Raw genomic sequence first — 13,352 nt, 5'->3', positions numbered from 1 at the left:
GATGATGCAAAAATGTGACAAGTGTAAGGCATGCGTGGGAATCTTGCAGAATAGGTGCAGACTAGGTGGTAGTGTTGCCATGCATTGGTGCAGACTAGGTGGGAGTTGTCTTGTCTTGGGGAAGACTTGGTGGAATCTGATAATTAAGCTTAAATAAAATTGAATAAAAGAGGTTGTTTAAAATAATCAGGCATGCGTGGGAATTATATTTAAAAGAGCTTTACACGTTGCCTGCAAGTTCTTGCATGCTTTACACGTGTCCAAGTTTTGCATGCGTTGCTCTTGGGGAAGGCTTGGTTGAAGACATGCATGCAAAGATGTGTCGGAATCTTGCAGTATAAATATTCACACACATTTTCACAAAGGTATTCACAATATCTTCACAGCAATCTTCACAAAACCTTCACAATATCATCACAAAACCTTCACAATATCATCACAAAACCTTCACAATATCTTCACAAAACCATCACAATATCTTCACAAAACCTTCACAAAACATGGCATCTTCATCACAATACAAAATCAAAGCTCACGTCAATGGTGAGACTTATGAATGTGATATGTCTGGCTTCCTATTTAGAAACACCGAATGCACTCATTTTTGTCTAAATAGAGAAGCTGACTTCTCTTATCTGAAGAAAAAGATTGAGTCCAAACTAAGACAACCCGTGTCCCAAATTTTTTATCAACAACCTTTTTTTACAGAAAACAACTCTGTCAAGTTTTATAAGTCATTGATTCAAAATGACATGGAGACAAAATACATGTTTCGTAACCATGAGTATTCTGGTTACGAATACATAGTGTTGTACATTGTGTTGGAACAATTTCAACCAACTCAGAATATTCAGTCACAGGTTATTGATCCTGTGATTGATGACGAACAAGATGTTGAGCACCACGTTGAAGACGATGTGGTTGATGATGCTGAAGACGTGGTTGATGACTTGGTGAACCGTGATTCTGAAGACGAAGACCAAGTTCAAATACCTATAGCGCAACGCTACTCACCGCCTGCGCACTTCACAACACTTAACTTGGGCGAGGATGAGCCCTCATCAGATATGTTCTACAACCCATATATGAGGTCTGATGAGGACTTAAAGAAGGGTGACCAATTTCGGACCAAGGAAGAGTGTCTGTTAGCAATAAAGAACTGGCACTTGAAAAACTGTGTTGACTACGATGTTATCAAATCAAATCCGGAAAGATACGTTATTGTATGCAAAAATCCGGAGTGTGGGTATAGGTTGATGGCATCGTACAAGAAGAAACATAATGCGTGGGTGATAGGGTCCATTTCTCAAGCTCACATTTGCGTCAACACCAACATGGCACAGGATCATCGCAAACTTAGCCATGATATGATCTGCCATTCCATATTACCTCTAGTTGAGGTTGACCCGTCACTGAAGGTCAAAACAATTATCTCCCATTGCGTGGCTGTTTTCAAATATACACCGTCATACAGAAAGGCTTGGTTAGCGAAAACCAAGGCAATTGAACTGGTATACGGTAACTGGGAGGAGTCATACAAACAACTACCACGCTACCTGGCTGCACTACGATTGTATTCACCTAGGACGGTTTCTATAATGGAGACCTTGCCGGCACAATCCCCTGACGGAACTCGTCTAGAAGGTAATGGAATATTCCATAGACTTTTCTAGGCATTCCGTCCCTGCATCATCGGTTTTACATTCTGCAAACCACTTGTTCAAGTCGATGGAACTTGGCTGTATGGGAAATACAAAGGATCGTTACTGATGGCGGTCGCACAAGATGGAAATTCTAATATTTTCCCAATAGCCTTTGCATTGGTAGAAGGAGAAACGGCTGCTGCTTGGAGTTTCTTCCTTAAGAATCTCCGAACGCACGTGACTCCACAAGCTGGCATCTGTGTTATTTCTGACAGGCACGCTTCTATAGACAGTGCATACAATAATCCAGCAAATGGTTGGCATGACCCCCCGTCTACCCATGTCTACTGCATTAGGCATATTGCTCAAAATTTTATGCGGGAGTTCAAGGATAACTTCTTGAAGCAACATTTAATAAACGCGGGGTATGCATTAAACCAACCTGGATTCCAATACTACCGCCGGGAAATAGTGTTGGCAAATTCTAATGCAGGGAGGTGGATCGATAATATCGACAGAGCGAAGTGGACTAGATCATACGACGATGGGGTGAGGTGGGGCCACATGACAACAAATCTGGTGGAATCAATGAATGGCGTCTTTAAGGGCATACGTAACCTCCCGGTAACCGCATTGGTGAGTGCGACCTATTTTCGGATGGCAACGTTGTTCGTAACAAGAGGCAGGCGCTGGCATGAAGTGTTGCAGACGAGTCAGGTATATAGTGATGCCTGCATGAAGTTTATGAGGCAGGAATCTGCCAAAGCCAGCAGCCATCGGGTTACGGAATTCGACCGCCATGGCCACACTTTTAGTGTCAAGGAAACAATTGACCACAACCAAGGGCTGCCCAGACAAGAGTATAGGGTCCTAATACCAGACCGTTGGTGCGACTGTGGTCAATTTCAGGCCTATCGTATGCCTTGTTCCCATGTCATTGCAGCGTGTTCACACAGCCACTTCGATGCATTATCGCTAGTGTCTCCCCTCTACAAAGTTGCAACATTGCTCAATGTATACGACAATCCCTTTCCAGTGGTAGCATTGGAGGCGTATTGGCCAGAGTATGACGGGGAAATTGTTTGGCACAACGAATCAATGCGGCGGAATAAAAGTGGTCGCCCAAATAGCAGGCGCATTAGAACTGAAATGGACGTCGCAGAGAAAATGCAGAGGAAGTGTAGCATATGTAGACAACTAGGGCATAATAAGAACAAATGTCCATATCGTGGATCTAGTTCCACAACTTAGTTTTCATATTCATAAATCTGTGTACCAATGTTATTTATCATTAAAGTTTACTTTTTATTCCAAATAGAAGATGACACTTGAACAACAAACACAAACATCTAACATTACAACACCAATTACTAAAACAAAAACAAATACTGGAACAAAAACAAGTACTAAAACAAGAACAAGTACTAGAACAATAACAAATACAACAACAACATGACAAACAACCATTAAAATCTAAGAAATTACAATAGTTAACACTATGTCGTCTGATCCATGCATCATTTGGATGCAATCAATGTCGCTTTCAACTTCAACCCACCAACGTATCGTTTCTCCAGTTTCAAATGAGAACCTTGTTCTAAGCCTCTGAATCCTTCTGATGACTTCACCAGGTTGGTAATCTCCCTCTAACCAAGACATCAAGGACCTTTTTAGTTGGTCCAACGAACGGATGTTCCAAAATTTCATCTCCATTGGGGGTTTCAAAGGCGAGAAAATAACATGCCCATCCCTTTTTAAGATTACTTGTTCAGGATCCGAGCGCCTTGATGATGTTCGCTGCCATGAAGACGGTCTTGGGGATGCCATGAACTCAACTTGATACAGAAAGTGATAGGAAACAGTGGTGAAGAAAATGCAAGGAAATAACACTTTATTTATAGGAAAAGATCTGGGTTGTACACCAATCTACTTAACCCTAATTAGTGTCGCACTTGATAAATTAACCTTAACATGATTAACCCTAATTTTCCCAAAAATTTATAAATAATATTAATTACTTATAAATTAATTAATATATATATAAATTAATATATATATATATATATATATATATATATATATATATATATATATATATATATATATTAATCTGGTAAATAATTTTATTTATATATATATGTATTAATATAAATTTATATCATTATAATAAATCTAAATTAATAAATTAAAAAAATTAAAAAAAAAAAAATTAACAAAAAAAAAAAAAAAGAATTAGAGTGTAGGCGCCACTCCTAGTGGCGACTTGCCCTACCCTTTAAGGGTAGGCGCCAACTAGGGTGGCGCCTATGTACAAAATTAGGGCAAAAATTGCCCAATTTAATAATTTTTTTGAAAAAATATTTATTTTTAAAATTTTTTTAAAAAATCTGGATATTAAAAAAAAAACTCCCAGAACTACACCAATATTAAGATTGAAACAAATTCAAAAAATAAATTTATATATATATATATATATATATATATATATATATATATATATATATATATATATATATATATATATATATATATATATATTATATATATATATATATATATATATATATATATATATATATATATATATATATATATATATATATATATATATATATATAAGACCAAACAGTAAGTATATATAATTATAAAAAAAAATTATATATATATATATATATATAGATAAAGAAATAAAACAAAGTAATATGTAACATTCAGTTAAAATAAAAATGTTAGAATCTTCATGAATTGAAAATTTATAGTGAATCTTTAAGATTGATTATGGAGTAATTGGGGGAGAATTCAAAATGAAGAAAACTTTTTAAAAAAATTAAATGAAGAAAACATTAAAAAAAAAAGTGGAGAGAGGGTTGTTCGGGAAGGTGGTAGTGTGAAAGTGTGTATGGCATTTTAGTATGAAGGTGAGGTGGGTATCATTGTGTGAAGGATGGTTGAGTTGTAATGGAGAGGGTTTATGGAGTTGTAGTATATTGGTACAAGTCACTAAAACATGAGAGAAAAGGAATATGAGGGTGGACTAGGAACCATGAGCTCACGTTTTTTCTATCAAATGGGATCTTTTTTTCTTTTAGTGGGATGATGGATGTGGTAGTAGAAGATGTGCTTATGGTTTTTGCTGTTACATTTTTATCATGTTTTTTTTAAATTCGAAGAGACAGACAATGGGGGCGGCTGTGGGTTAGTGATTGGTCTCCCCTCTCATGGTCAATGAAAGAATATATATACTAAAAAATTAGGTTTACAATTTTCAAAAAATGTCAATATTTCTCTTGAGTGAAAACGAATTTAAATGAAATAATTCAAATAAAAATTAAGTATTTTAAATTATCAAAATAAAATCAAAGTAAAAATATAAAAAATCCTATTTAATTATTTCGAATCTATTGACAAAGCGAATTCAAAATAAATAAATGACGGACGTAAAAGTACTCATAAAATTAAACTGAATAAATCAAAATGATCAGCGCGAAATAAACTGCTTTGAAAGATACATGTTTTGATCAAATTTTGAAATAAAAAATGATCGATTAAAAGGCTCGAGCAGATCAAAATGTGACGGAAAAAGTAGTCGAAAAAATAAAATGAGCACGTCAGGTTGAACTACGCGAACCGTAGATTAATAAAATTGACGTTTGCAAGCTCGATTTTGAAATTTTTCGTCCGCTAAATTTCACGTACATTTGAGAATCAATTTGATCGGTCTGTATGTAGATCCGAAAATTTATTCTTGCTAACCTTTTAAGCATTATGCGAGATGAAATACATGTTATGATGTACCGATGATACGAATGTCATGTTGTATGTATTGATTTATTGAATGAGGGGAAAATTGGGGTATGACAGTTAGTTGTAAAAGGATACTGTCAAGTTGATGGAATTGACTATGCTGAGACATATGCTTATATATCATCTCTTAACACTGCTACAAATAACTTTATTTCACCTCGGATGCGAAAAGGATATAACCTCGGTTATACAGGTGAGGTAACGAATGACAACATGAAAACCCATCTCTTTACTCCTCGGTTATACATGTGAGGTAACCAAAGGAAAAGTGACATGGTCATGGGTTCGATCTCTATCAACTGCATTTTTTGGATTTTCAAAATTGCACTACTTTTTACCTTGGTTTTTAACAATAACCGAGGATAAACTTCGGTTTACAAAATTTTATTTTTAACCTGTTTTTTTGTTTTAATATGCATAGCATCAAGTTTATTGATAAATTCTAAATATTCTTCATCATCATCAACAATAACAAGAACAAAAATAAAATCAACATAATCCTTAAACATTAAATCTCAAAAACAAAAACAACAACATCAACAACAACAATAACAACAACAAAATCCATGGAATCTTTAAACAATAACAATAAAAACAACAAATAAACAAAATCAATAGAATCGTTAAATACTAATTTTCAACAACAACAACCACAACAATATTAAACATTTTACTTGATACAACTACAACTAACATTAATAAGTTAATTTCATGTTTTCCTAACAAACATTAAACATTTTTAACAAGAATTATTAGAGAAAAGATTACGTTAAGAAACTAACCATGAAATATTTTGCTGCTCATTCTTTCATTGTCATTATTTTCAATATGTTAAGTTTAAATTCCAGTACTTTGCATCCAAGATGGATAGTTCTGTCATTCACGTTTTGATTGGCTAGTGAAAGTTTCACACGGATCATTATTGTTTCATGTGGATTTATGATTTGACAATGTCTTGACCATTGATGATTTGACAATATTTTGGTCATAAATAAAAAAATAAAAAAATAACGCTACTTTACCCCTTGATTTTCAGCAAAACCGAGATAATAGATCATAAATTTAAAAATAAAATAAAAGGTGATAAAATGTAGTTGTTGGAATTCGAAGACGTGTCTTCTAAATACTTTACCTCTCGGTTTTCAGCAAAATCAAGATAATATGTCATAAAAAAAATTAAAAAAATTAAAAGGTGATAAAATGTAGCTGTTGGGATTTGAAGACATGTCCTCTAAATACTTGATCCCTCGGTTATCAGCAAAACCGAGGTAATATGTCATAATTTTAAATAAATAAAAATGTGCTAAAATGTAGTTGTTGAGATTCGAATGTGTGTCATCTAAATACTTTACCCATCGGTTTCCAACTAAACCGAGAGAATATATAGTATTTTAAAAAAATAAATTATAATTTGATGCGTATATGGTTTACACCTCGGTTTTTTATTCGGTGAGGTGAAAGTTTTGTTATAAAATGTATTATTTGTAGTAGTGTAACGAAATTGAACTCCTTTTGAAATTTTTCTGCTTCCTGCATTTTAAGTTGTACCAAATTGATGTTAAATCCACTTTCTTTAACAGATTTATAAACAAAGAAGTTTTCATTTCTCAACCTCTAGGTTTTGGGGCCATGAGAATCCTAATTTTGTTTTTTAAGCTTAAACGAGCATTATAGTTTGAAACAAGCTCCTAGAGCTTTATATGAGCGCCTTAGTTCCTTTTTAATTAAAATGGTTTAATCCTTATAAGGTGGATACTACTTTGTTTATAAATCGTAAAGTATATCTAATTAGTCTAGATTTACGTTGATGATATTATTTTTGGATCCACTAATGAATCTCTATGCAAAGAGTTTGTTAGTATCATGCATAGGGAGTTTGAAATGTATTTGATGATAGAGGTTAATAACTTCTTAGGATTGCAGATCAAGCAAATAAAAACTAACACATTTATCATCTAAATAAATTATTGCTTGGAGCTTCTAAATAAATATGATATGAAGGACTCAAAGAACATTTCTACTCTCATGACTTCAAATTTACTGATTGATAAATGAACTTTAGGTAGGTCCATTCCTCTTTTCATTAGGTTTCCTAGGCCTTTTAGTATCTCTCACTACTAGAAATATACCTTCGATGTCACAATATTATAACAATTATTTTTCCACCGTCGTCATATCACATTTTTTACGCGCATGTTTTTTTTAATTTTATAAAGAAACATTCATCACGGTTCCTTAAAACAATTGTGATCATAGAGTTTTGATGACAAGCTTCGAGTCCTAGCATAAACGTTTTTCCTTTTTTTCAACAAAAATAAGCGCGTGTCATTTCATATTTATTGTTACTTAAAAATTGAAAGTATAACAACTATGGTTGTTTCGACCAACTATGGTTATATGTTCCATATTTCACTATGGTTGAATCTTGCAACCGTTGTAAAATTATTTCCCATAAAATTAAAACATAACAGGTACTTCATTTCGTTCATAACACACAAGGGTGCTCTAGCAAACAAGATGGCAACAATAGCAAAACCTTCACCATCTTCATTCATTTCTGGAAACGAATATCATTTATGGAAAGGAAATCGTCATCCACTTCGAATTACAGTACATTACCATTTTGTCTCTCTGACGCTTTTGAATGTTTTATGTTCTTCGTAAGGGTTATTTACCATTATCTCTCTCTGACGTTTCTGAATGTTTATGTTCTTCGCTAGGATGTTGTGTGTATTAACATTGTCATGTGTATTGCTCATGTTTCCATTTTCATGTTTTATTCAGATTTTATGAATATGATATAGGTTTTGGTGTTGAATATGTTTATGTTTTATTCAGATATTGTGACGCTTCTGAATATGTTTATGTTTTGGTGTTGCCATGTTTATGTTTTATTCAGACATTGTCATATGCATATAATCATATTAGGATGTTGTGTGTGTAGCATTAGGTTGCCATTCATATTATTCTTTTGATATAATTTAGAATTTGTTATAGATCGTAGTTGGATGAAAGCCGATAAATTAGGTCTAGTGTATGAGAAAAGAGTTCTTGAATTCCTTGAATTTGCCTAAAAAATGTTCCAGACAATAATTGTATCTTTTATTGTCTTTGTGTTGTTTGCGGGAATATCAGAAAACAGTCAAACAAAGAAATATTACATCACTGATAACATGAAATAGTATCACATTCTAGGACTCAATTTAATTAAATTATATTATTATTTACTTCAATTTATTTCATTTTATTAGGTATTACGCGGTATTTTCTTTCTATTTATCTCAGGTGGTTTATTTGAAGCACAAGTAAAAAAGGAAGAAAAGGAGGTGCAAAAAGGAATGAAAAGAAGAAAATATCAAAAGGCAAAGCCCAGCCCAAAAAGCACAGGCGTTGTGCCTGTGACGAGCGTCACAAAGGCTGTGACGAGCGTCACGCTTTACACACTTGTGTGACAAGCGTCACACATGGTGTGACGGACGTCACACCATTCCCCTATATTTTTGGCACCAGGAACGCAACAGACCACGTTGAAGCTACTTCCACGCTTGACCCTTGGAACGTGAAGACCATGTACACGGAAAACCCTTGGAAGCAGTTACAAAAAGTAGCAGTATAAATAGCAGCTTTTTGGAAAGCTCTAGGTTCCACGCTTCTTCGCCGTTTTCTCTTTTTCGCAATTTTTCTCTTCCAGCAATACGAGCACATTTTTACAGCATTACTTTTACAACTTTTATATTGTTTCCTTTGCAATTTCTATTTTCTTTTTCAGCACTTAATTAATTCTTTTTCACACAATAGTTTCTACACCGGAAACTATTGTGTACCTTTCACCGGATCTAACCTTACGTTAGAATCTAGTTTTTTTATTCCTTCGCTTTTATTTTTCTGTTTGATTGAAGAATTCAATAACAAATCCAACCGGCCTGTGGTGGAGTGTTCAAGACTGCTATTTAATTTCTCAGGTTCTTTAATTATTGTTTGAATTTATATATGCCCTGCTTTACTGTTTATTTATATTATTTGCCTGAGATGAATCTGTTTATGCATGATAATTATTTAAGTCTGTTTAGCATGTCTGGCTGATTTATTTAGGTATCGGTATGTAGAGTAAGCGGAATGAATGAATCAAAACCAAATTGGTTTAATTAAGTTTAAAATTAAAATCACTCTTTTTACGGTCTCAATTTACAGGTTTAATAACAAGGTTTTTGTACGAAAGTAAAAGACATAAAGAAGTTAAAAGCAATAGAACGAGAGTTTGAGTTTTTGACTGGACAATGTAAATTGGACATTAATTCTAGATCAGGGCGAGAGCAATTTTTAGAGTTAATTAAATTCTAATCTTTTCCAAAAAGTATTTTTAAAGGTTGAATGTGAGGACGAGAGTTAAGCATTTGAATTTAATTATATAACCTAAGTCAACAGAGCGAGAGTTTGAGATAAGGGTGTTTAAACGATTAGTGTTTTCTTAAAAAGAGTTTCTACGGATTCTATTGTTTTCAAAAAGTGGTTTTTGACTTAACTATAAGTGACAACTACGTTAATATAAAATCATAGTTTATTCAACAGAGCAAGAGTTTGAGATAAGACTTTTAATCAATAGTGTCAACTGAAAAGATTTATTTTAAAACCAAGAAACCAACGAAGAATTGATTCCCTAATTACGACGAACTACATACCGATATCCGCTTATTAGATATTTATTTTAGATCTTATTTTAGTTTTAGCTTTTCCCCCAAACAATCAAAGTATTACCTGCCTTAGCTTTACGAAGTAACCTTAGATAACGGTATATCGATTCATAAGTCCCTGTGGGATCGATATCTTTTAAAACTACGCGATAGAACTGTGCACTTGCAGTTTGTACCCCAAATTCGACTCACAAAGTCGCGATCAAGTTTTTGGCGCCGTTGCCGGGGACTTTTATTTAGTCGATATCGTAACTCTTCTGTTACGCTGTAGAGACTAAGGCTTTTCTTTTTCTTTTCTTTCTTTCGTTGATTTGTATGCCACACACTCGCTCACAAGGCGAGCCGTTCTACTTACGAATCAACGATATCGAACTATATCTCCGAGTCTTACGACGAATTCGAGAATATCGTGCTGCAAACAATCTCCCTCCTGTTGAACTCCCCGATTTCAAAAATATTTTCCCTTCGATACCCGAGATGGCAGAACCAGCTCGTGCTCTTCGAGATTACGTCGCTCCATCGCAAGATGAGCCGCATTCGAGTATTGCTCCACCCGCAATCGAAGCAAACAACTTTGAACTTAAACCTTCACTGTTGCAGGCAGTGCAACATAACCAATTCTCTGGAAATCCTACCGAGGATCCAAACCTTCATTTATCCGTATTTGTCCAATACGCTGATACTGTTAAAGCTAACGGTGTCACTTCAGAGGCTATTCGACTTCGTCTTTTTCCTTTCTCGTTAAGAGATAGCGCTAGAAGATGGCTTCAATCTCTTCCTTCCAACTCAGTCACCACATGGAACGAGTTGAAGAAAGTTTTTCTTGCTCGATATTTTCCGCCAAGCAAAACAGCTATGTTAAGAGCCCAGATAAATGGATTTAAACAGAAAGATAACGAGTCTCTTTTCGAAGCATGGGAAAGATACAAGGACATGATGAGACTTTGTCCACACCATGGTTTAGAGGACTGGTTAGTAATTCATACCTTCTATAATGGTCTCCTGTACAACACGAGGTTAACAATAGATGCCGCCGCAGGTGGTGCACTAATGAACAAACCTTATGCTGATGCTTACCAACTTATCGAAAGCATGGCTCAAAACCACTATCAGTGGGGAAGCGAACGAACAATGGTAGAAAAACCTCAAACGAAAACCGGCATGTACGAGATAAGTAACCTTGATCATGTTAATGCAAAAGTGGATGCTCTGGTCCAGAAAATTGAAAGTTTAAATGTATCACCTCCAGCCACCGTGGTTGCCATAACTCAGAATTGCGAAGTCTGTGGAATCCAAGGTCACACTCCTGCAGATTGTCAACTCCTAACAGGAATCCAAGCGGAGCAAGTAAACTATGCTCAAGGAAGCCCCTACTCGCATACCTATAACTCAAATTGGAAGAATCATCCCAATTTTTCATATAAGAGTAATAATGCTTTATACGCACCTGGACAATCTCCAAACCAAGCCCCAGCTATACCTCCGGGATATCAGAAGCCGATCCCATCTACACCTAACAATAACGCCCCTAGGAAATCCAACTTGGAAATCATGATGGAAAATTTTATAGCTTCTCAACAGCAAACCAATAAAGATTTCCTAAACCAGAATGTACACACTGGCGAACAAATTAAACAACTAGCAAGTAAAGTAGATGCCCTGGCTACTCATAACAAAATGCTGGAAACGCAAATATCACAAGTAGCTCAACAACAAGCGCCTACTGCTGCCCCAACTGGTACATTTCCTGGCCAACCCCAACCTAACCCAAGAAGCCACGCTCATGCAATTATACTGAGAAGTGGAACGAAAGTGGAAGGACCGTCTGACCCAAGGATAGAAAACCAAAACTCTAAAAAGTCAACTGAGGAGGAAAGTGAACCTAAGGAAAAGGAAGAGAGTAATAAGGAAACCGTAGAAAAGAAGGAACCTTATGTACCTCCACCACCTTATAAACCACCTATCCCTTACCCTCAAAGGCTTATTAAAACCAAAGATGCGGGCCAATTCAAAAAAATTGTTGACCTACTAAAACAATTAAACGTCACAATTCCGTTTACAGAAGCTATTACGCAGATGCCCTCATATGCCAAGTTTTTAAAAGAAATTCTTTCTAATAAAAGGAAACTTGAAGATAGCGAAACCGTTACACTCACCGCTGAATGTAGCGCTATAATCCAGAATATGCCTCATAAACTTAAAGACCCAGGTAGTTTCTCTATACCCTGTCACATAGGAAAATTTGTCATTGACAAAGCCTTATGCGATTTAGGAGCCGGTATTAGTGTTATGCCTTTATCCATATGCAAGAGACTTGAAATGGGAGAATTAAGACCAACTAAAATGTCTGTGCAACTAGCAGATCGTTCCGTCAAATATCCTGTAGGAATTCTTGAAAACGTTCTAGTGCGCATAGGTCAATTCTACATTCCAACTGATTTTATAATTATGGATATTAGAGAAGATGAAGTTACACCCATTATACTGGGAAGACCGTTCTTAGCAACTGCCGGTGCGATCATAGACGTAAAACGAGGACGACTCACTTTTGAAGTAGGAGAAGAGAAAATTGAGTTCATTCTTTCCCAATTTTTGAAAGCACCTGCAATAGAAGATACATGTTACTTCATGGATATCATCGATGAATGCATAAAAGAAACGGAGTTAGAAAAAGACAAATCATCTGACTATCTTGTAGAAGACAAACTTAACCAATGTTTAGCAATAACACCGGATCCTACGCAATGCCTTAAGAAACCAACCTTAGACCTGAAAACACTTCCCAAAAATCTGAGATATGAATTCCTAGACTTAGAACTTGAACGACCAGTGATAGTTAATGCTGACCTAGGAAAACTCGAAACAGAAAAACTCATGCATATCTTAAGAAAATATCCAACCGCACTAGGTTACAACATCACCGATCTTAAAGGAATAAGTCCTTCTATTTGTATGCACCGCATCATGCTAGAAGAAGACTGTAAAACTTCTATGGAACACCAGAGGAGACTAAACTCGATCCTGAGTGAGGTAGTGAAGAAGGAAATAACCAAGTTATTAGAGGCAGGTATCATATACCTATATCTGATAGCAAATGGGTTAGTCCTGTACACGTAGTACCAAAGAAAGGAGGTGTAACAGTCATTGAAAATGAAAAAGGAGAAACTATAACCAAACGAATCGAATCGGGATGGAGAATGTGCATTGACTATAG

At 35.2% G+C, this 13,352-nt stretch overlaps 1 non-coding gene across 1 annotated transcript; it reads right to left on the bottom strand.

The window, feature by feature from the left end:
* Positions 1-10,993: 10,993 nt before the first annotated feature.
* On the bottom strand, positions 10,994-11,100 carry LOC127077767 (small nucleolar RNA R71). The gene has a single exon (XR_007787541.1). It is a non-coding gene; the product is annotated as a small nucleolar RNA R71 (small nucleolar RNA).
* Between the last annotated feature and the right edge of the window lie 2,252 nt (positions 11,101-13,352).

The sequence above is a fragment of the Lathyrus oleraceus genome, chromosome 4 (assembly GCF_024323335.1).
Source record: "Lathyrus oleraceus cultivar Zhongwan6 chromosome 4, CAAS_Psat_ZW6_1.0, whole genome shotgun sequence".
NCBI classification, from domain to species: domain Eukaryota; kingdom Viridiplantae; phylum Streptophyta; class Magnoliopsida; order Fabales; family Fabaceae; genus Lathyrus; species Lathyrus oleraceus.
The sequence above is the reverse complement of the archived record's forward strand: the minus strand, read 5'-3'. Positions and strand labels throughout refer to the sequence as shown.